This window comes from Plectropomus leopardus, chromosome 8 (assembly GCF_026936395.1).
Source record: "Plectropomus leopardus strain MGB_pleo_1.0 chromosome 8, ASM2693639v1, whole genome shotgun sequence".
Taxonomy (NCBI): domain Eukaryota; kingdom Metazoa; phylum Chordata; class Actinopteri; order Perciformes; family Serranidae; genus Plectropomus; species Plectropomus leopardus.
This window is the reverse complement of record NC_142183.1, coordinates 37677250-37703208: the sequence shown is the minus strand read 5'-3', so window position 1 is coordinate 37703208 and position 25959 is coordinate 37677250. Positions and strand designations below refer to the sequence as shown.

The 25959-nt window shown below is 40.0% G+C and overlaps 2 pseudogenes; both read right to left on the bottom strand.

Annotated features, from left to right (window-relative positions):
• Positions 1–346: 346 nt before the first annotated feature.
• Positions 347–1949, bottom strand: LOC148189040 (uncharacterized; annotated as a pseudogene).
• Positions 1950–11674: 9725 nt separating this feature from the next.
• On the bottom strand, positions 11675–13862 carry LOC148189039 (uncharacterized; annotated as a pseudogene).
• Between the last annotated feature and the right edge of the window lie 12097 nt (positions 13863–25959).

Here is a 25959-nt window from a genome sequence, read left to right as displayed (position 1 = left end):
GAGAGCGTAGTTAACGCCTCCAGACCCCTTGGTTGCGGTAAATGCAGGTTCAGGCGGTTTTCATAAAATCAAACAGGTGTAAGCTTGTGGATCAGATCTGACCGGCAAAACCTGATATCAACCCAACTCTATTTATAAATGTCATGAATACTTTATACACGTTTAATACAACGCTATATATTTTAACAATGTTAAAATGTAAACATTAACAAGTACAGAGTGTGTACTTTGGGCAACTTGCACACAAACAGTTGTTAACATGGATAATGGCACATATTAATGTTGTGGATCATGCGCTAACCAAGTGAGCCACCCAAATCCACTATTCCTTTTCAGATCTTAAGTTCTACACATTTATCAACAAGTCATTCTTGAGAGTCTGCACTCCGGGTGACAGTTTATGGTCATCCAGACCGAGTAACACTTTCTGAATGCATTCAAAAGTATTGGTAAGTCCTTTGGGATAGCTGAGATGTGGTGCATAGATCAGGCTGAACATTATCAGAAAGGCATCAGCAAGTTTCGGGAGATTGACCACCACATCACCTTCTAGGACGACAGAGATTTTCACTGGGTTGTAGTGAAATGGACTCATGGCATTGTCTGTGACGGTTGTTAGGAGAGCCACTGATGCATCCCCAAGATCTGGCTCATCCATATGAAATAATGAAATAATGAAAAAATAATCACTTCCACTGAAATACCATGGACATTAAGGATGTGGCAAAGAGAGATTTTTGATTACAGCTGATCCGCCTCATAAAGAAATAGCTGTGTAAACAAGACCATTCCTTCTGCTATTTTGTGAGAAGGGCACTGCGGCACACAGTCAATTGTTTAAAAAAAAAAAAAAAAATCAGCACAGCCCTTGTGGCCACAAAGACTATAGGTTTGAAAACATCTGGTCAAAGGACTGCAACACGGTTACATTTACAGAAATTGATTAATGCGTGTTCTTACAAATAAATGAAATTTGTGAAAGTGAAAATATTACCACAGACTTACCACACATGTTTTGAAAAATCCAGAGGCTTCCTCACACTGATATACAGGAAGGGCATGGAGAGCAGAGGTATGCCTTGTGTGGACATCATGCATTTCCAAAGAAGATTAAAATTGTGTAAATACTGTGACAAGTTTACTAATTACACCTAATGTCAAATAGTCCCAACCAAATGGCCACATCTGAGCATAAATCAATCAAGATAACAGTGACGTATTTGGTGCAGTCAAAAAAATTGCAAAAATATGGACTATGGAGTGGTACAATTGTTGAATTCAAAATTTCATTTGAAATTATTAAAATTAACCATTACACAGAGATTTAACCTGTGAAATGTATAATCACCTGTTCATCGTTGACTTTGAAAATGTCAACTAGAGCATCTGCAGTCTTTCCAGTTTTGGAAGCCCTCTGCCGAAATAAGGCCTTAAAATGAGGAGTGTGATGATCAAGTCCAGCATAGAATGTGTGAGGCAGGTTCTGGTTGATTATCCATTGGAACTCTGCATGCACCTACATTTAAGAAAAAGGACAAGGACAGTGCAGTAACAACAATTAGTTATTTCAAGATGAGTGAATTAAACAAAACTACACATAAAGTGACATATGTGATTGGCAAAGGAAAACAGGTGAAAGATTTCATCTATTACCTCACACTGCTTATGAAGAGCAGGCCAAAGGTCCATGAGTTGTTTCACTGGTGGGCAGGACATCCCTATGGTCTGCATCATCTTACTAATGATGGGTAGGTCTCTTTTAGTCTTCTTCAGTTCTTCAAAAATGGTCTGCCTTATACTTTCAAGACTTGAGGGGCAAAGTTGGCCAGAAAGTTGACTTCTGCACGCTTGGGTCTTTTGATGTTTGAGTGTGAAGGTTCATTCTCAGGGTTTCTTTGGCTTGATTTTCCAGCATTTACAGTGTCCTCTTAACATCCAGCCCTTCTCATCTTGGTCCTGTAATTGCCCATTTTAAACTTGATGTTATTCTTCCAGCCATTCCATCCAGTGTCAGATCCTGCTTCTTTTAAACATGTTTGGCCACAAGGGCCTCAGCTGCAAATTTTTCTAAAATGTCATGCTTTTGGTCCCTTGCCAACTGAAGAGGTCTTCCATTCTTCTCAAATTCAGTATTCCCTCCTCCAGGTGTCAGCTCAACATCTAATGCAAATGTGGGAATTGGAAAAGGACCTGGAGGCTATCTTAGACATTCTGGGGATGACACATGTGAACGTATTTCTGTCAATGCATGAGAACTGGAATCATGTGCAAGTGAAATGTGAACAACAGCTTTTTGTGGCAACTCCTTGATATCAATGTAAGTTTCCCATCAAAGTCTGGATCTTCGTATTGCAAGCTGAAGTCAAGATCCAATTCCAATTCGATCCTAATCAGACTGGCCAAGAGCTGAGTTTTAATTTTCTAACTCAGTCTGCCTCAATGACACGAAGGAACTTGTTTTGTGGGACTTCAGCTGCCATTGTGCTAATAAATGAAGAGACAGAGAGGTTACAAGATTGCAATTCTAATAGTTTGCAATGAATTGAAAATAGAGAAAAATTACTATGTAGAAACTATATTGAAAGCTGTCAGTTCTAAAATATTACTGGAATTATGTCAATGTGACTGTCAAAAGATATTTTTTTACTGTATTTTTGTTGAGAAGTATGTGGGTCACAGGGAAAAAAAATAGCAATACACTGAATCTGTGAGTTGCAGTCAAGCCATGCTGCTCATGTGGGCTATGTGGCTCCTCTAACCGTAACATGAGCGCTGAAATGAAAAGAAGACATTCCGTGATGCACATGCTCCACCACCAGAGTAGGCAGCAGACATTATGGCTGGCGGCGAGGACAACAAAAATAGGGATTTATTCATATTGTGCCTACGCTTAGTGTATGCAGAGAGTGGGACTGTGTCATTGAACTCAGGTTTTAGGTGGAGAGACAGGCTTGTCTGTGTGGCTGACAGCTCGTAGGACAGTAAATGTTCTACATACCAGGAGTCATAATCATAACAGAGAAAAGAAACATTGTGATTAACAAAGTAGATCTGTGCTAGTTTGCAAAATTTAGATAGTCCCCCACTGACTCCAACTGACACAAACATTCTACTGCTATAGTCTGTGCCATCAATGATCACCTTTGATGTCTAGAAGACCGTGTCTCTAGTTGTTTTTGTCTTGTGATGTTTGGCCTCAAATCGCATGGTCCAAACATGCACCAAGGACCCAAAGCACTTCACTAGGGTACACTGCAAAAACTGTGATCAGGGTTAATTAATATTTACTAAATAAATAAGAGTAAACTATACATAATAAAAAAGACTGTGTACAGTTTGGAATCACACTGAGCTGAATTCACTAATTTTTAATCATTTATTAAGTGAGTTTTACTCAGCTTTTTCTAAAATAAAATCAGCTGAGAACCACTGAGTAGAATTTAATTATATTTATCAGGAAAGTCAAAAGTGCAGAAAATTGATAAATTTTACTCATTGGGACGTCCTAATTTTTACCTCCTACAATCCCGCCCAATGCATATTTCATCACACCGACATGAAGTCTGCCACACGTCATGGACTACCGTTTGCTTTAAGGTAAGACCTGTTTAATTGTTCTTAGTTAACAAACAATTCAAGTGTCTATAGCAGTTAACATTGTTTTGTGTTACTGCAAATTACGAAACATGCCAACTTTACTGCAATGTAAGTCAAAATGAAGTTATAGTGTTAGTGATTGGAAGTCAGCCTACATCGTCTTTCGACTAAACGCATCGCAACGATTGAAAAAGTAATCTCACTGTCAAAATTTAATGTTACTTTCAAAAGTGTAACGTAATACCGTAATATAAGGTCCGTAAAATACAAGCTAATCTTTTATTTAATTAAGTTTCCTGGCCTCAGCCGAAGCCCCCTCCCCCACCATAACAAGCTAGCTAGCACGCGCCGACACCATGATGGTGGAACAAACGTTTCTCTCAACGGTGAGTAATCAACTTAGGAGTTTCGTATAAAGTTACTGCATTTAGTTTTCACAATTAAATTGTACTAACATTTTTACTCAAGTAGCATGTTAAAGGCAGAATACTTATCAGCTTTTGTACCGTTACACATTTCGGAAGAAAAAAGTCGTTTTTGTGTCATTACATTTTGAAACACAGTGCGCTGTTTCGTCTTTCTTTTTTTGAATTTGGCGTTATTTTCACTGAACGCCTGTTAATGTATTTTGAGCACAACGGCAGGCTAATCCCAAATTCACTCTCACCGAGCCTCTCCATTAACGTTACGTCAGTTACATTCAGATGGCACGAACAGCCTTCCTCGATTTTTTTTCCCTCAGTTTTCTCGGAGTAACGTTATGCTTTCAAACTGGTTGCAGCTCACACGGACAGATGAACAGTTACATTCAGTTACACAGTTACACCGATTGGCGTTTGTGAATGCTGGCTTGAGATCAGTACATGTAACGCTTGGTACGGACTCTGAGCTGCCAGAGAGAGGCTTCGTTGGTCCGTCTGTTTGCGACCACACATTTAACACTGTACATTATGTTAATATGCCACGCTAAATGCTACGCGAAGTCTCCTTTTCCCCACTAACGTTATAGAAGGCATACTGCCAACAGCAGAGTAAATCACTCAGTTAGGCATTGGACATTCTTATAGAATGATGAGAACAAAATAAATACTAGAAAAAGAGACCATATCCACATGGAAAAATTACCAAAATACATTTCGTTTTATGAATAATTTGCTCTATAATGTGTCATTCACTGATAGCCTTCCTTAGGTGAAAGTGAAGAAAGGAACACACACTTGTAGGTTTACGAGACAACTTATGATGAAACAGCACATCTTTTGATTATATTAAACATTTCTTTGTTAGGGTTATTCTTAGCCTCATTATTATTATCATCCTCTTAAGGTAAAGGATCTACAAAGGTTATTAAGCTTCAACAATTATTTCATGCCACTCTTTTTATGATTAGCTATGTTTTTATTTTTCATGGAAGTAAGTCTATTGTAAGGGTGTCTAACTAGTCTTTCAGAGGCTACTGGGTTATTTTAGTTATTTTAGCCTGTGTTAGCGAATGTAGAGTAAGATATTCATCAATACAATGCCAGCAAGAAATTATGTAGTAATGGATTGATTTCATTTCAGAAATTTCATTTACAAATATTTACAACTGTAACTCTGTTCCCATTATCGGGTGATTGAATTGTTTTGATTTGTTGGTGAACTGATTCGATCATTTTCAATTTACCTGGTGTGAAAATATGTGTTTATGTACGTTTTTAAGTTTTGTCAACAGTGACATAAATAGAGTGCATTACAAGCAACGGCTATGACAAACTCCAGATTTTCTTGTCCAAACAGTTGGAAGCAATTTGGGAAATAGGACCTTCTCCTCTGGCTGCACTGTCTGATATGCACAATGTTCTTTCTGTTACAGGATGCTGATGAAGACAGTGTGTCACAGGACCTTGCTGTTCAAAGTCTGAAGATCTACAACATCAAAGCTAACACGGCAGAGGATCCAGACAACATCGGTATCGTGGTGGATGGCATGAAAGTTCTAACTGGTGTGGGTAACTTTCCAAGGGCTTGCTCCCTGCTCGTTGGTTTGGCGTATGCTGTGAATCTTGCCTATCCAAAGGAGCTCAGATGTGTATGTTGCACTTGTGGAGTGCTGGATAAACATGTTTTTAAAAGTTGCACAAATAAATGTTTATTTGCTGCTGTTTTATGCATTGTAATCTGTTGATGTTTCTTGATGCCTCAGTTTACTTAAGTTTGGTCAGGATATTTGATAAATTAGACACAGAAAAATTATGGCAACAAAGTGACATTCAATATTATTGAATAGATTTAAAGACAAATTAAAACTTAAAATGAAACAATTATTTTAGGTACAGATAAATAAGAACAAGAGTGTAAATGTGTTGAATTAAGCAACAATGTGCTAGAATATGAGTTGATATAATTTATTTCATTTACTTCATCCAAATAATTTCTATGCAGGTATTTAGTAAATGTAAATCAATTTCACCCATATAATTGATAAATATAAGTCAGTTTTGCCTAGATTATCAGTAAATATGAATCAATTTCCCCCAGCTATTAAGTAAATCTAAATTACTTTTGCTCAGATACTTAGTAAATATAAATCAGCTTTCCTTGTGAAATTGGCTAGGATTTACTAAATATTTTTTGGCGATGTAACTCATCATTTGGCATGCTATTACTAAATCCAACTCATTTCAACTGTTGCTTTTATTGACATGTACTTAATTTTTTGTTTGAGTTAAGTTAATGTATTCAATACTTTTTAATCAAATTGTAGAACTTAAAATCTATTCAATTATATTATGTGTCACTTTGTTGCCACAATTTTTTTAAGTAACCATTGGTCATATTTTTCTCAGTGTAGGATAATGGTCAACATAGTGATGTTTAGTATGAAGGCTAAGCTCAGGGAACACCTCTTGCAGTATTTGTCTGTGATCATTTATTTTGCACACAAAATAGTCCAATACATACAATACTTTCCAGAAGATCTGGAGGAAATCCTGTGATAGAATGGAAGTAATGCAGTGACTCACTCAAGACACAATCACTTTTAACACCAAACTGACTGCTGTCATTCTCCGGGACATGAAGGTCATGACTGGCCTTGGTTCTCTGAACAAACTTTTCCTCTTCCACTTCAGTTGTTTGAAACGGTTCATTTGTGGCCATGCAGAATCTGCAAACATACTCTGTACAACTACAAAAAAATACCCTAATTCATGGGCTGCCAGATTCTCAGCAGAAACACAAAAGATAGTGCCTTTCACATTCTGATCAACAGATTCAATGAACACACCATCCTTTTCAAGAGTGTGAACATCATGCAGCAATGGAACGAGTGCAGCTGTACATCCATATTTCTGGACATCTGTCACTTTTGCTAGCAAAGCAAGCTATATAGTGTGAATTTGATCGGTATTTGGGTGGCAGATTGGTAATGACAATATACTGCAAAAAGTTTGTAAACTTTACTCAATATGCCAAGAGGGTTAGCAATTTCAAGCTCATCAATATATATCTGTATTGCTAGGTTTAGATCTACTGTTGAAAGTAACTGGTTTTCATGCAAATGAGAAACATCATGATATGACACACAATGACCAGTGTCTGTGTTTAGTTCTCTGATCTTGCTAAGAATGTCTGTATTTTTAAATAACTCCTGAATCATATAAATTATTGGAACATACATATTTGTACGACCAGGTGGCTCTACAAAGTACTCTACTGGCATTACCAGAGGATAGTTGTGCTCTATAAATGTCTTTCTTTGTTTGGAAGAGGACAACTCCACACCTTTGGAGGTAGCATTAAATACATTAGAGTCCATGACAGCTCTTACAACTTTATTGAGTGTAGAATCTGTAATATTGTGACCGTATCTCTGCAATGTATCCTTAACTGTGAGAAGATCTGATTCAGGTGATCCACTATTTCTTGTGTAGCTGTGTTTGACACATGAGGAATAGCCTGCATCTTTAGAAATAGAGAAGCCATATTAAGTTTGAGCTGATTTTTGAGTTCAAAAGTATCACACTGCTCATCATCCTCCATTTCTGTGCTCTGATCTGGACAGCACAATGTGCTTAAATTTACCTTATCTTACGTTAATAAAACCTGAATAATAATAATAATAATAATAATAATAATAATAATAATAATAATAATAATAATAACTTTTATTTAACCAAGTATGTTCCATTGAGATTAATGATCTCTTTTGCAAGAGAGAGCTAGCCAAGAATGGCAGCTCATACAGTTACACATTATTTAAACACATAAAAACATAAAACTTAAACATAGAAGATACAAATAACAATTAGATTTACAAAAATCTGTTTAAAAAATAAACAAAAAACATTGCACTTAACCCTTATGCCCTCCTCTGACATTTTTGTACATTTTTCTCAACTTTTTTTTTTCATTTGGTGATCATTTTGGCTGTGTTAGAGCTTGTGGCATGAATTTTTATTTTAGCGCACACACACACACACACACACACACACACACACACACACACACACACACACTCTCAATCCATTTATCTGTTTCTGTCAAACACACACACACACACATACATCATATGTTCTGGATCTTGGATGTTTCTGTTTCAAATTTATGTTCATATTTCATATGTTCTGTTGCGTTCTCTTTTGTTGTTTAAGTTCACAAAGTTGTTGTAGTTTGCACAATAAATGTTCACACTGATGAATCAAAAGATGATTTAAAACTTATTTCACAAACACACACACACAAATCACTCTTGGGACCACCTGGTAGTCACATGGCTCCATAATATAATGGCAAAAATACAAGAATTTCATGCATCGGCCTACAATGGGAAAACAGCTGAATCTGGTGGAATACAGTAAAAATGTCAAATATCACTACTTTTCTTCAAAATGAAATGCTGACATTCCAGAATGCATGATTTTATACTGTAATGGCAGTGAGATTAAAAAATGTGTTTATAATGGAAGTCAATGAGCCATTTTTGGCCATGAAGGTGTCCAGAGGGAGTATCTGGTGCTACAGAAAAAATACTAATGCAATCAAATCAATTTTGTTGCTAATCTTTGACACATCCAAGACTCTAATCACCACCAAAGTCCCATCCCCCTACTATTTGTTATATGGAAAAAAATTAATTTTCTGTGATTTTTTTGTAATAAATCATTAGTAATTCAAACAATTAAACTGGCATTTAAAGGGTAAAAATCCTGAAAATGATTGAATGTTTGGTAGTTTTGAGCAAGTCAAAAAATATTGATGTATGATGATTTAATAGCATTTTTTCTGTGCGTGTCCATTTTTGCCACGAAGGTGTCCAGAGGGTAATAAATTTGAGGAGGGCACAAGGGTTAAATAAAACATTTGCACTCATAAGACCTAGATATAATTGGATTTATCATTGACTCAAAAGCATTCAGAGTAATCAGTTTTTGAAGTTTGAGCTCTGACTGCAAAATGTTCCATGAAGTTGGAGCTGCAAACCTAAAAGCGTTCTTCCCCATTTCTGTTCTGACCTTAGGAACAGTAAAAAGTAAAAAGTCCTGAGAACAGAGACTGTAGGCCTTATTGTTCAAAATTAAAAGCGATGATAAATAAGATGGAATCCTCTCAAGCCTTGTGAATAAAGACAAACCAATGGCCAAGCCAGTGCACACGTAAAGATGGCTAATTTACTTTTGTATATAAGACACAGTGATGAGTAAGAGCTCCACAGTTTGTGATAAACCTCAGAGTGCCATGAATATGTGCCTTAAAAGACAAGTGGTCATTAATCAGGAACCCTAGATATTTAAAAGTAGATACAGGCTCTATTTGTTGACCATTACTGGTGAAAATGGTCACCTGTTTTAACCTTGCTACTTTTGAATTAGTAAAAAACATAAGTTTTGTTTTATCAGCATTTAGAACAAGTTGCAGTTGACACAGTTGTTCCTGCACTCTGTCAAGTGCATTCTGCAGATAAGCAAACACTTCTGTGGGCGTAGGTGCAAGGCAATAAATGACTTTATCGTCAGCATAAAAATGAAAGGCTGCATTTGGGATATTTGCTCAAATATTATTTATATACAAGGTGAATAACAAAGGACCTAGTACTGAACCTTGTGGTACCCCTTTGTGGACAAACTGAATCTCAGAGGAAACACCTTCTGGCTGTACAGCCTGGGTTCTATCTTTAAGATAGTTTGCAAACTATCCAACTGCCTGTACAGAGAACCCAGCTGCTATACGAATCATGATCCAAGGTATCAAAGGCCTTTGAAAAGTCTATAAACAGAGATAGACAACACTGCTTATTGTCTAAAGCATCTGTTATATCATTTATAACCTTCAACGCTGCAGTGGTAATACTATGTTTTTTGCGAAATCCTGATTGGATAGTCGATGGAATAGAGTTAGTAGTCAGGTATTCCTTTACTTGTTCACTGACAAGGAATTCCAGTACCTTAGCCAGAACAGACAGTTTAGAAATAGGCCTATAATTGTTTAAAATAGTTGGATCTCCTCCTTTCAAGAGGGGAATAACAAATGCAGATTTCCAGACTTTGGGAATTACATTGGTCAACTAACTAAGATTAAAAATATGACAAAATGGAATAGCAACAATTTCAGGTGCTAGTTTTAAAAAGAAGGGCTCCAATTTATCTGGTCCTGGTGTTTTTTTAGGATCAAGGTCTTTTACCTTTAGTGACCACTTCTGTAGAAAGAGGGGTGAAATTAAAAGCCTGGACGTTGCCAGGAACCCTATCAGCCAATGGAGGGTCAATAGAAGATTTTTCACAAGGTGAAGATTTTTTAGAGGGGTTTTAGGAGGAAATAAAGTGTTGAAACAATTTAATATGTCTATTTTGTCAGTTACCCTGCTACCATCAATCAGCATACTAGAAGGGAGAGTAACTGAATTAGAGATGAAAGACAAAGATTTAATTGCATTCAAAAGTTTCTTTGGGTTTTTCAGACTTTTGGTAGTCATAGACAAGTAAAACTCAGCCTTTGTATTTTGGAGAAGAGAGGCAAATTTATTTCTTCATAGTCTAAAATGAAGCCAGTCACTTTCCAAACCTGATTTACGTGCCCTGGCCCACACCATATTCCGCTCATGTAGAGCTTCTGCTAGAGCAGTTGTAAACCAAGGGCTATCATGGCCTTTAATTCTAAATTCACGCAAGGGAGCATGTTTATTAACAAAGAGCTGAAATCTTCATTAAAGTAAGTCCAAGCCATTTCAACATCATCAAAAAGGGCAGTCCTATCCCAGTCAAAGTGATAAAGATCATGTAAAAAGGCCTGTTCATCAAACGTTTTCATATTGCGCTTCGCTACAAAACGTGGCTTTGTTTTAGGAAGCCTTGTGTCTCTTACTACTGCTGAGGATATTTGGGGTTGGGTCTAGTAGGGGAATTAATTGTGTGAGATTAAGAGAATCCCATTGTGCTTTCAGATCTTGGGACATAGGCGTAAGCCAGTCCCAGTTTAAATCTCCTATCAGAAGTAGTTCATTGTATTTTAGCTGTGATAAGAACTTTGCAAGAGAGGACAATTAAGTTTTAGGAGCAGATGGTGGTCTATAACAATCTACCAACATAATACAGTGAGTCTTCCTTAGTTCTATTTCATGTGCAAGCAACTCAAACTCTTTAAGGGCTGACTCTTTAAGCACTAAATTAACTTCAAAAATACTCCTGATGTAAATCGCAACCCCGCCCCCTTTTCTTGGATGATCAGCACGATAAACATTGTAACCATTAATAAAAATATGGTTATCGTGCACAGATTTTGTGAGCCAGGTTTCAGACAAAAGAATAACATCAGCATTTGTTGACTTTATCTAGACCTTTATCAAGTCAATCTTGTTTAGTAGACTTCTTACATTTATATGAATTAAGCCAAGACCAGTTCTGAATTTAAAATCCACAGGGGTGTAACAATGAGCCGGTATATCAGGGCCTGAATTAAGCTCAACATTCCCTGAAAGCAATAGCAAGCTTGCTCTTCTGACCTTGCTTTCTTGGCCAACACCTCAATAAGAGAAGGAGGGAGGATGGGTTCAGCCGTCCAGACAGGCTCTAACACCCCCTCACCCCCCCATTGTCTTTTCCTAGCCTATACCCTGATCATAGGGTTTGGGACTCTCAAATATTGCTTGGTTCTTCAAGAGATTCACCTTTCCCTTGCCCTTAAAAGCACTGGTACAATCTTCCCCAGACAAGACATAGCAGGTTACTGCAGTACTCGGGGCCCAGAGACTCAGCCACTTTGGACACATTTATGAGCTTGCGATGCATGCCAGTGCCGTGATCAAGGTATATGGTGAGGCTGATCCTGCTGGCATGGTAGAGAAGAATCATCAGGATGTCTGTGTCAGGGGTCCTCACTACACTGGACTTGTTCCCCCACTTGACAGCCTGGTGGAGGTACAGGACAACGCGGCTGTCTGTCTCCTCCTGATTTGATGGCAGGGCATTGATCTCAGATCAAGCCTGGACCTGTAACAAGTAAGGAAGAGGCCAGATACTATAACAAATTCTATGTGTATATATATATATATATATATATATATATATATGTATATATATATATATATATACGTATATAACACTACTCAATCTATGATTTTTTTTCATACCATGGGATGACTGCTAAAATCAAACACCAATAACTACAATGTATTGCCCTTATCCTCCATCAACTTACTTTGCCATTGGTTGAAGTAAGATCATATGATATCCCATCAACACACAACACCGCTTTCTTGCACTTCTCAAGCCGGGATGCGGTCTCATGGCCCTGCAGACCTTGATAAGCAGGTCACACAGCTGCTTCTTGTTTAGCGCATTGCCAAGGAAGTCATGGGGCTTGCGGATGTGTGTACCATCAATGATGTACTTCTCGGTAAAGCCGCGTCTGAGCCTCTCCTGGGCTTTGATAGAGTCTGGCTGGTAGTAATCTGTGGAGAAGACAAAGTCACGCTTGGCAGTCATATGGTCCAAGAGCTGCATGCAGATCTCCCCAAAGGTTGGTGGGAGGTTGATCATCGTGTGGAAGAGGGCATCGCCATCCTGTATGAAAAGTGCATCTTTAGAGTAGCAGATAATGAAGGATGGTGGCCTTGTCTGTCTTGGCAAAAAAGCCATCAGGAGAGCCAAATGCATGAGGAACAGTCAATAGGAGGTAAAACATGAGTTCCTCAAGGTTGATGGGCATTTCAAGCAACTGGCACTTAACAAGCAGCTTTGTTCCTGGTACATAAAGAGCTGTAATGGAATATGAATAAATGAGTGAAGCATTAGTACAATGTCAACATTTCTCTTTTTATGAAGTATGCCATAACAATATTAGGTAATCAGTTGGGTCAATATCCACCTTGCCCTTTGCAGATGTGAGCTGGACTTTTTTGCTGCATTGATCCATCGTCCTCAGTTTAAGCTTCTTGAGGCATTTGAAGAACTCCTTCTTCTTGGAGACAAAGCGCTCATGGATAAACTGCTCCTTAGTAGCCCTGCATGCAGCCTCAGCCTGCAGCACATCAACGGCGACCTCTGGATCTGTAGGAGCCCCAGATGCCATTGAATAGAGACAATTTTTGTCAGGGATCTTCCAGGGGTTGGTGAAGCCATTGATGGCCAAGATGACCCTCTGCACTGCCTCCTCGTACTTTTTAATCTGGGCAGGCTCCAGCTCACGGTGCTTTCCTGCCTTTGGGCAGTCTAGATCATCAATCATGCCACACATCTCCAGAGTCAGCTCATAGAGCTGAGCACATGCAGAAGTTGTGTGGCACTACTTCTTGTAGGTGCCAAACATATTGAAAAGACCACCTGCAATGTAGAGAGTGATGTATACTTTATGTTTGACATTTTGATCACAGCTTCTCTATTAATGTGGCCAAAAGCTTAAACTTGAATTATATAATCTTACTATGAACCTGTAATTAAATCAATGTGATTATGATTTTGTCCACACACTGAAGTACCTGAAGACTTGGCAGACTTCATGAAAGTCTCCTCCGTGGTCTTGTCCACTGCTGAGAGAGCCCCTAGGATTAAAGCTCTTGCAACAACGATGGCTTGTCGCTTGATGTAATCAAAGGCACCAGGATGGGAGTAATCAATGTTGGTGAGAAATGACTCAAACCAGGTCAGGTACCTTCTAAAGAATAAATGATAATTCAAATTCATACCACAGGTACGTTCAACTTAATTTTCTGTTATTGAATATTAGGAGAATGCATGCACAGACTACCTGGCATAGTTGTGGCCATCGTATGCAAAGAAGAGATCTGCCATGGCACCATTGCATACCCCTCATCAGCTTTACTGCTTCCACCTGCTGCTGTCACCTGCTCACCATCTCCAATCAAGCCAGTATATATGCAGCTTCACTCCGCTCACTCCTGCCAGATTGTCTTCGCTCTCATGCATGATTCTCCAGCACTTGTTTCTGGACTGCTTACCTGGTACTGACCCGACTCGCCTCTGACCTTTGCTTCATGTCTCAGCCCCGGTAAATCCACCAGCCTTCTGTCCCCGACTACGAGTTTTGCCTGCCTGCTTTCTGTTCCTTGTCTGCATGTGGCTTGTTGGTACTCAGCTTGTTCCTGCTCAGCTCAAAGACCCACTGTGTCAGCTTCACCTCGCCAGCTCCTCTCCTCTGGTGGCGTCAGCCTCGCCAACTCCATGTCAAGGTCTTGATCCACTCCCAGCCCTCATCTGAACCACTTTCCAGGAAAACTTCAATCTGCAGTGAGTTTGTGCTATTTGCCCTCCATCACACTCGTTGAGCCTTTTGAGTACTTTTGGACAATTAGATGCTCACGAGTCCCATGCATTCCCTGCCTGCCCCGTTGGTCTTGTGGTAACTTGCCTGTCTGCCACATGGAAGACCTGAGTTTGAATCCTGCCATACCTGCCCACTCTACTCTGATGCATTTTGTGGTTAGCTGTTTTCCTGCATTAACCTGCTGAATAAAGACTGTTAATTCAACAAACCTGGTTCATTTGTGCTGCAATTGGGTTCAAAAACGACTTCCGGACGGCTTCGAAGAGGTTCTGGACCACCATCCGGCGTCTCAGGAGGGGGAAACAGTACTCCGTCAACACTGTGTATGGTGGCGACGGGGCGCTGCTGACCTCGACTTGGGATGTTGTGGATCGGTGGAAGGAATACTTCGAAGACCTCCTCAATCCCACCGACACGCCTTCCGTTGGGGAAGCAGGGCCTGGGGACCCGGGGGTGGGCTCCTCTATCTCTGGGGCTGAGGTTACCAAGGTGGTCAAAAAGCTCCTCGATGGCAGGGCCCCGGGGGTGGACGAGGTCCGCCCGGAGTTCCTCAAGGCCCTGGATGTTGTGGGGCTGTCGTGGCTGACACGACTCTGCAACATTGCGTGGACATCGGGGGCAGTGCCCTTGGACTGGCAGACTGGGGTGGTGGTCCCTCTTTTCAAGAAGGGGGACCGGAGGGTGTGTTCCAACTACAGGGGGATCACACTCCTCAGCCTCCCTGGTAAGGTCTATTCGGGGGTACTAGAGAGGAGGGTCCGCCGGACAGTCGAACCCCGGATTCAGGAGGAGCAATGCGGTTTTCGCCCCGGTCGTGGAACTGTGGACCAGCTCTGGACCCTTGGCAGGATCCTTGAGGGTGCTTGGGAGTTTGCCCAACCAGTCCACATGTGCTTTGTGGACTTGGAGAAGGCATTCGACCGTGTCCCTCGGGGAGTCCTGTGGGGGGTTCTCCGGGAATATGGGGTTTCGGACTCCCTGATACGGGCTGTCCGTTCCCTGTATGACCGGTGCGGAGCTTGGTCCGCATTGCCGGCAGTAAGTCGAACTTCGTTCCGGTGAGGTTGGACTCCGCCAGGGCTGCCCTTTGTCACCGATTCTGTTCATAACTTTTATGGACAGAATTTCTAAGCGCAGCCAGGGTGTTGAGGGGTCCGGTTTGGTGACCTCAGGATTAGGTCTCTGCTCTTTGCAGATGATGTAGTCCTGTTGGCTTCATCGGGCCGCGACCTTCAGCTCTCACTGGATCGGTTCACAGCCGAGTGTGAAGCGGCTGGAATGAAAATCAGCACCTCCAAATCCGAGACCATGGTTCTCAGCCGGAAAAGGGTGGCGTGCCCCCTCTGGATCGGGGACGAAGTCCTGCCCCAAGTGGAGGAGTTTAAGTACCTCAGGGTCTTGTTCACGAGTGAGGGAAGGATGGAACGGGAGATCGACAGGCGGATCGGTGCGGCGTCTGCAGTAATGCGGACGCTGCACCGGTCTGTCGTGGTGAAGAGGGAGCTGAGCCGAAAGGCAAAGCTCTCGATTTACCAGTCGATCTTCGTTCCTACCCTCACCTATGGTCATGAGCTTTGGGTAGTGACCGAAAGAACAAGATCGCGGGTACAAGCGGCCGAAATGAGTTTCCTCCGTAGGGTGGCTGGGCTCTCCCTTAGAGATAGGGTGAGAAGCTCGGTCATCCGGGAGGAGCTCGGAGTAGAGCCGCTGCTCCTCCGCATTGAGAAGAGCCAGATGAGGGGGCTCAGGCATCTAATTAGGATGCCTCCAGGACGCCTCCCTGGTGAGGTGTTCACGGCACGTCCCACCGGTAGGAAGCCCAGGGGAAGACCCAGGACACGCTGGAGAGACTATGTCTCTCAGCTGGCCTGGGAACGCCTCGGGGTCCCCCGGGAAGAGCTGGATGAAGTGGCTGGGGAGAGGGAAGTCTGGGTTTCCCTGCTTAGGCTGCTGCCCCCGCGACCCGACCCTGGATAAGCGGAAGAAAATGGATGGATGGAAGGTAGGTGGACATCAAGCCTTGGCCATTGCTGTCTTAAGTTCCATACAAAAGTCATATGTCTCCGAATGTCCGAGTCATGCAAGGATGGTAGTGAGCTGCAAAGAGAGTAGAAAGAGAAAGGAGAGTAATTTGCTCAGTATCAAATTTCAGTATCAAACTTACTTAAGCAATAGACATGAACTGGAAAAAAGTAGCGTAGGTGATTACTCACCTGTTTGCTTCGATAGAGATGCTACTGTGGCACAGAGGAGGATGTGCTTTGGCAGTTTCCACTTGCTGTTGGTTGCAGCACGACGCACATCCTGTGTGATTGAAAAGACCAGCCTCTGAGTCTTCTAACACTTTTCTCCATCAAGCTCTGGTTTCCTTGTTAGCACCAAGTTTAGGAATTTTACAAGATCATCTGGGAGCAGCTCCTCTATCTCTATAGCATTCAGCTCCTGTGCAGTCGAGGGCCATGACAGCTTCTTTGACTCTTTGAATGGCTTCAAAATGGGAGAATGGAGGGTGATCTTCATCTTCATCTTCATCTTCATCTGCTTGCAAACGTCTTATCAAGTTCTCACTGCGGTAGTCTGGATTGGGAAGACCTTGACGCTCCAGCTCCTTGAATTACAAGCTGAGGTGTTGGGATATATAGTTTTTGTCTAAATTCAGTCAGAAATAGTCTCTACTACAGTTTTAAATAGATGTGGCAATTTCACAACAGTGGACCTTACAGATTATTAATAAAGAAAGAAAATAAAGATGTGTTTTAAACATTTTCTGCTTGTTTTTTGCCCTTTTGTCCCGAAATAAAGTCAAGATGTGTTTCAATCTTAAAAATATCAAATCTAGTGAATTCATCGGGTCAGAATTGTATGGAGAAATGTGTTTATTTGTCTTTATATGTTGTTAACTTCAAAAGTTATGCCACTTTCATTTTTTTTTTCTTTTTCAGGTTTGTGATCAGGGTAGGTATAAATATTATAGGGTTTAAGATAAACCCCATGGGACATTATTTCACCCTGGGACCTGGCAGAATCTTATAGTAGATACTTCCAGGATTAAGAAAAAACAGGAAGCCAAAAACAAAATCCACCCTATGCACATGGCCCTTTTTAAACGTCTAGACTACTGAAGACATTTTGAGTATTCACTACTTATTCCATTTAATTAATTATAGTATTCAGGTTTACAGTGCACAAACAGTACAATGCCATCAAATAACAACAGTAAGCATATGAATGTCAAACATTGCATACATTGCATTGTTATTGCTGTGCAATAACAAGACAGCGATATTTAAATGTGAGCTGTGACCATTTCCTTTATTATGAGTTTATTATGAATCGTTTAAAGAGGTTGGAGTCTTAAGGTTGACCTTGGCCTGCAGGCTATTCCAGGACCAGGGACTGTAGTTGAACAGTCTTGTTTTGCCTCAGTGCTGATTAAAGGAACTTTTAACTGAAGACATTTGTGTGACCTACAATTATGACTGCTTTGCAAAAATAAAAACTTCTGGATTATATAAACTGTAAATTTACCTGAGATGATCTTAAAGACTAGAATGTACTGTTGTTGTAACCTTTGCAAGGCGGGGGATGGCCATTCTACCATGCTGTATAAGGTACAATTATGTGCCCTGAAGCTAGATTTAGTAATATACTTTAAGGCCAAGTGATACTGGGGGTCAAACATGGACTAGGTGGAGGGAAAGCCATAAATGGTATGGCCAAAATCGATCTGAGACAGAAATACACCAGCAACTAAGCATTTTCTCAGTAGTATATGAGTATATAGTAGTGAGTATATGAGTATATATGACTGTGTCATTTGCATACAAATAGTACTTGCAGAGTTTGAACTCATCACAAAAATTAATATCAACAAAAAAAAAAAAAAAAAAACTAAGGTATTTTAAGTCCACACTGATGTGTAGCCATACCAACATACTTGTTTTTCCAAGGTTGTAAGAGAGTAACAGAAAAAAAAAAAACACCATATGATTTTTGAACAGCCTTGACGGCAGTGTCTACCTTGTCCACAGAGACCCCAGTAATGTGGTTAATATCTGTTAGCATTTCATCACCTCTGGTTGGTCAGCAGGTTGTTTGAATGTGTTTGTGATTCGATGCTGAAAATAAGGTTAACACAAATTTAAGAGAGTTCATGTTTCATGTTGTATTCTGTGATGTAAAACACATCAGTCAATTCGCCATTCGTGAACTTTGAAGCTTTTATGTGTCCTCTCTATGTCTTAAAACAAATGCGTGCTAAAAAAGTGGCTAAACGAGACAACAGAACATAATCAAACTGAACATGATCACAGTGTTGTATAGCCTAATGTTTGTGATTTCCCTCTAGAAAATGCATTTAGGATTCAAAAATCCTGAAAGTGGTGGTAATTTGCAGAGATTATCTTGCTGAACAAACTGTGTAAGTATCATAGACTCAAATGGAAAGAAAAATCCAATAAGCTTTTTCATGATGGTACCAGGGCGATGTTAACTTCCACATTGGCTTACAGAAACACATGGTCCCTGGGGCACTCTGAAGGGCTCCCATTGCTGTTATTACTTATCATTGGTTCAAGCATACTGCTTGAAAATAGCTTGACAGCTGCATTACTCCTGGCTGATAGTTAACTGAGTCGTCTGATTCTTCTGTTGTCTGAAAAAACAACAGCACTGAAAGAAAATAGCCTTACCTCATATTCATCTCTGCAAATTACAGGTTCTACTGCCTTACCATGACTTTAAGCTAAAAACATTTAATGGTCGTATCATATGGTCAGCATTAGCAGGTTGTGGTTGCTCAACTCCAGAACAAAGAAGGCTGTTAACCTTGGGTTGAGACAGTTTGCTATTTCCACAATCAAAAATAAGGTTCGATTACTTAGTGCAATAGAAAAAACAGAGTACTGACAACGGAAGTTCAAAATGCTTGTATGTCATGTGACACATGGAGGCTTTGAATAGTAGAAGTGTCTGGCGGGCCAATTGAATACATTATACAGAGAGACAAAACTCCTTTTCACTAAATAGTATTCAATAACCGCACTGAATTACAATATACATGAGCGCATCGTATGTAGTTTCATTATTATATTGTTTTTTAAAGTAAAACATGCTTATATTTGAAGATTAATGTTAATGGTCAGGGTTAGATTAGAGATTCACACATCTCAGCAACTCAAGAGTCATAGGCAATAGAAAAGAATAGACTGAGTGCTGAATAAAAAATACAAAAAATAAAATATATTTTAAAATGCAAAATATATCAAATTTACACACACGCACAAAAACACACACATATATGTATATATTCTATATGTATAGTACTTATATATGTAAAATGTATAATTACAAAGCATAAATATGAGTGATGTGGATATGACATATACGGTTGTGCTGTCATATTTTAGACTTACCTTACCATGGTAAAGAAGCAGGTTGCTGTTTATTGCTTATATATATATATATACATGTATTTTTTTTATCTCTGTCTTTATACTGACTTACTGCAATGAATTTCATTAATTTCATTAATATCTAATAAACTCAGAAACATAAATAGTACATCAAGCAGTTGGTATATGTCCTTCTTTTGTGGTGTCCTCTCAGATAGTCTCCACCATGCTTTGCTGTGCTGCATGGGGACGATCCAGGTGCTAAGAGAAAAGCATACTGACACGCAGATGAAAAAAATGTTGTTGAGTAATGCCAGCACTTACACTCACCACAGATTACAACTACAAAAAATATTTGAGGGTATCATTTTCAAAAACTGCATTAGAACATTTTACCCAAACAAAGAGCACACCATTGGGAAGCCTTGTATATGGTTTAATAAAAATAAGGTACAGGGAAAGGCTTGCAGAGGACAGGGAGCTGATACTCAGGATGAGGCTGCTGTCTGCAGCGCAGGGAGTCTCCAGGCTCCATTAAATCCTGTGTAGCTCTTTTGCTGAAAAAGGGAGGGAGAAAAGGACAGGAGAGAGGGTTAAACATACCTTGGCCTGGGTGGGAAACCGCTATGGGAGATGAGGCGTGTTTGTTCCCCAACTTCAGTTATGGAACTTTGTTAGTTGTGTAAAGTTTGTTCTTATCATAGTGAATTACTTGCTTGGAAATTAGCTTTTGCTGTGCTAACCTCAAAATTTGTCTATAGTGTTTGATATGAAAGGCCTACAAATATTGATCCTTTTTTAATAATTTATCAGACTTTGATCCTTTGTCAGCCTGCCCATCCCTGTGTCCAAGAGGAGAGGAGAGCCTTCATTAGGCTGTGTAATATTGCCCTCTACTGGATTTATATGTTAATGGATTACGCTAAACTAGAGCCTTCTGTGTTTTTGTAACCTGCTTCGAAATAGTTCCTCCAGCACCCAGTGCTCCTATTGTAAGTTACCAGTACAATAATAAGATTACATATATAACACCATAATAAAAATAATATAATACAGTAGTGTAACAATGTCAGTGTTTAGAATAATTCCCTATTAAGCCTAGTATGTTTCATTTTTCTAAATGATTTGCCCTGTGATCTCATTCAGGTCTTTCAGCTTCCCTCCCTTTGCCATCAATGGAAAATCAGCTGAGCTGTAACATAATAAAGACAAATGGAGTCAACAGAATCACAAAGCTATAAACATTCACACTGAAATAACGTTTCTGTTTACAGTAATGTTTTTAAATAATTTATTTGTCTCAAATATGCACTCTTAATCCATATCAATACTAATATATTGTTATCTTTAACAAAGCTGACATGTAACTCACTCTAAGCTGTAAAAAAGCCTTTTCTCCACTTTAACTCCCCAATCTTAGATGAAATTATTAAAGAGCAGGACATTTTAAATTAACAGGCTGTTACTGGCTAACAATATGTGTTCAGTATATACAGTACAGTGTACTAACGTTAGCTTACTCTGATAGCATATCTGTTATTACTATGTAAATCTACTAATTTAGAGGCAGATAATCCAATATCATGCTTTAATGCACATGTTAATTTAGCTAAGATATGCTGATAATATCAAAAACGATTCTTTAGACATCTTACCCTGTTAAAGCCCATCACGAATAGTTTTTGTAGGCTGCAACTCCATTGCGCCGCTAGCAATTAATGCTACTTCCAGGAACGACTGAGATGCTCCACGTTTCGCCATTGTTGTGAAAAAACGGTCCATTGGAGCGAACAGAGTTGATGCGACTCTCTCTTAAAGGGCTCTGTGATTACTCAGAATCACTGGATGTTTGATAATCAACAGTTCCATGGCAACAGAGTTTATTGAATTAGACTTACTGTAGTTGAATGGCTAATGAGGGCTGTGGGCTGTGATTTAGATGTCTAGGAACAGGCTATTGTGTAGAAATTGACTAAAGGAAAGGTAAAGTCTTCTGCCTTCTAAATAGCTGTGAATCCCCTTGATATGAGATCGTTTACATTTCTTAAACATTAAAGGTGTCACCAGTGCCTCCTCAACACTTCAGGAGGTAATGTGTGTAGCCAGGAAGAAGCCATGTGGTCCAAAACATAAATCTCAGATCTAACAGCCACTATTCTCAAAATGTAGACATGTTGCAAACATGTCTGTCTGCAGGACGAGCTGCAACACATACTGCATGACCAACAAAAACTGGTACTGAAAATAATATTTATGGATGTTACATGATATGAACTGGTTTGTGTTTGTGAATTCCAAAAACTATAGAATGAATCACAATGTTTATTATGCTACCCATTATATTAAAATACACCAGACTCATTCAACACAACTCACATTGAGAAAAAACATACATCATATTACTCTACTGAACAGCAGAGCTGCTGCTCCACTGCTGCTTCCATCAGCTGATGTAGAAGGTAATTTTTTTCTTATGTCATACTATTTCCAGTGTTGGGCAAGTTACTGAATATTAATACAGTTAATTAATACAGTTACTAGATACTTGCCATGGCGACAGCAGCGCATGTAGATGCAGCAGCCTGTAGCTGCTCAAATCTTTGCTACTTTTTTGCTATATTTTGCTATATTTTTCTATTTTTTCAACTCCATGGCCTGTTCTGCTGAAGAACGACTTTTCTACGATAGAGAAGCTCTTATCAACATCTAGAAAAACTGTGTGGGGTTTGGACTGAATGCAGCAGACCGTGAGAGGATCTCCACCAACAGCATACGCTGAGCAGCCTGTCAGACCAGAGGGTAGAAACGAAACCCAAAGATGAAGAGAGGGAGAGCCGGTACTACGGCAAGGCTGACCCAACTTGGACCGAGAGCTGCTCCTCTACCAAGACTTCTTCTGTCAGATCACAGGAGAATAAAGTGGATGAGATGCGATTGAGGCTCACTCAGCAATGGGAGATCAGAGACTGCTCTGCATACATCTTCAGAGAGACATAGTTAACCCCTGACAACTGAGATCAAGCTGTTGCCTGGATGGGCGGACCTTGTTGGCAGCCAAAAGAACACGACTCTGATGCAAATTCAAAACATGCACTGCAGGATTTGAATGATGCCATCAGCATCAACATGCCCAAACAACTGGATGGAATCTTCATAGCAGCTTCTGATTTTAATCAACTCATCCCTCAACTCCAAAGATGGAGCAAAAGGACAAATATAATAAAATCTACCTTATACCTTCTTCTGTCAAAAGGTAATTCAATTACTTTTAAATTACTGCATAATAAAAGTAACTGATCACTAAAAAAAGTAATTTTTGCATTACTTTTTTGTTATTTCTGTTGATGCTTCAATTATATGCACACACATTATTTTAGTGTTGTTTTGGCACAGATGGGACAAGACTATATACACTGGCTATACACTATGACACTCGTAATTACTGGAACAACAAAACACAATATTTTAAAACTTTATTGGCTCAAATCGAGCACCAACACAAAACAGTAAAAAAGTATTTTCAGCCACACAAAAAGAAACTACATAGAGTACAGTACAATACCTTGATCAGCTTTCCCGATATGGCTCTGAGATCTGACAATCTGCATAAACAATATAAGGTATCCTTGATTAGTGTAACAAAAAATAATTTGACGTAATCTCTGGCCATTTTGCAACTGAATAAATCAATATGTCAAGTGAATAACCTTATACAATTAACAATTTTACGTCATGAACACACTGAGTCCTTTGTCCTTTATTGCCTTAACTCAAATCAGTGGCACTCCATTCAACAACTGGATACATCATCTTGTAAACTTAATTATTTACAGCCTCACAAAGAGAAACTAAATGCAGTCATGGTTTGGCAAAAATAATCTGAAGTCAGCAATGGCTATTTAGCACAAGAAATACACTGTAGAAATCAGTAATGTTACATTTCAAACGTGCTTTCAGCTTCAGGAGTAAAACTACACACAGATACATAGAGATGTTTTTCAATAAGGCTGCAGTGTTTGGATGTGCGGTGCTTAACAAATGCTACCCAACCTTAAATGTGTTAACAAAACCTTCATGTTTCACCTCAAAGTTTTGTTCTTGCATAACGGATGAACTTCCTCTGTTGTCTACTTTTAGCCTTTAGACCAGCCATTGGAAATGTTATTATTTACTCCTTCTCTGCACACAAAAAGCCAACATTGTGGATTGCATCTGATTATTTTCAAGCACTCTGGCATTCCTAATCCTTAAACCAATGACTTTACCTCAAGAAGCATGAAGCATGATGATCTGACAACCTGTTCCATTTTGGAGCAACAATCAAGTTTCTCAGGTCAAAGAGTCTTTCTACAGGAGCACTGGATGGAGTGGCAGCATTACGTTTAAGAGCTATTTTCTTTGTAATTGTAAATTGGTTGTCTATTGAGTGTCTATAACTGTCGCAGTTTGAGGTACTCAGCAACTTCAGTTTCAGCAGTGGCAGAGGTGTCCTCATCCTCCTCAGAGGAAAAGAACTACTCTTGAGTAGTGTAATTCAGACACTGTGTTTCCCTGGCTTTACCTGGTAGCTGCTTCTGGGTGGGAACATGTTTTTGGCACAGCCAAAGTAGCCTGAACTTTGGTTGTGTCACAGCAGCCAGCAGTGCATCTTCACTTTCAAGACCACATGCAAATCTTGTTTTTAATGACACAAGACAAGAGTGTAAAAACATTATTGCAGTTTACATTGCAAGCAATGTTTCATGTATTATTTATTGTCTGTTTAATGTATTATTATTTAATTCTTCCCGGCTGAAATACTGCGGAGTAGACAGGCATGGTTTAAAGTTGAGCCTCAGCTGTTTGGATGGAGCAGCAGCAGCAGCTCCTTCTAGGTCAGCAGCACTAGCATCGGGCTCTTCTTTAGTGACTAGCCTCATGGTAGCATGTTGTTTAGCAAGGTGCTTCTGAAGATTGGAATTACTCTTTGATGTGGATACAGTTTTTGCACCTTTACACAGATGACATCTCACAGATATATTCTAATCCTTGATCTCGAAGACGGAAAAAAATGTTCATATTTCCATTTCTGAAAGCTACAAGATGGGTGAGGGGGCATTGGATGGGTTGAACAAACCCTGGACTTTCACACAGGAGTACGGTGTTCGCTTCTCATATGAATATGATGTTTCTTTCCTACATCTTGTCATATGCCTCCTTCCCCTAATCCTAACCATGCATGCCAGCATGAGCTTTTGTTGACATCCTGGGCAGTGTAATCCATCCTTTGAATTTGCTGACATCATTGTAGTGGTATCCCAGAATGTCAACAGCAAAAAGAATACCTACAGCATAATATGTCGATGCAGAATTCCACTGCAAAGCGGCAACATATGACAAGTCTGGATTTCTCACTAAAAACACCTTCACCATATTGTAATCTCTCTCGGGGGTGGCTGTGGCTCAGAGCGGGTCGTCCTCTAATCAGAGGGCCCCGACACCTGTGGGCAACATGGTCGAAGTAGCCTCAGCCACCAGTGTGTGAATGTGTGTGAATGGGTGAATGTGACATTAAGTGTGAAAGTGCTTTGAGCGGTCAAAAAGACTAGAAAAGTGCTATGCAAGTGCAGTCAAATGTTTGGGAATCTCTTCAGGGGTGGAGAGTCAGAACCATCTACTGTGTACAGATACAATCACAGCATACCTGTCAAATCAATCCACACTGCACAGCACTGGTCCATGGAGACGAGTCTCCAACACTGTAACACACATGCAAATATCACTAGATGATAACTACTTCTGTAGCCAGAGAAGGAGAACTCATTAAGAAGGCGTCACAGTCTTTGCAGATGATAATGGGTTCAGGACATTTACATGAGGACTGTATCATGCTTTGTTCCATGGCCCTGTTAGAGAGGTCGAGCTTCCCAAGACCTGAATTTGTAGCTGTATGACTGAAGCACCAAAGGGTTTGAGAGGAAAGCAGATATGAGAGGAAGCGCATGAAAGGAGTGAGAGGATTTTATGGACATTGGTTCATTGTAACAGAGACACACTGGACAGTCTCCTCCACTCGTTCCGGCGAGGAGCTGAGAATCTCACCACCATTACTCTCAGCTGACAAATTACCTCTCCCCATCGCATGAACATCACAGTACGAGACAAGGACCGATACTGACTCAGGGAAGGGAAAATAGAAAAGAGGCTGCAAATGAGACAGACATAAAGGACA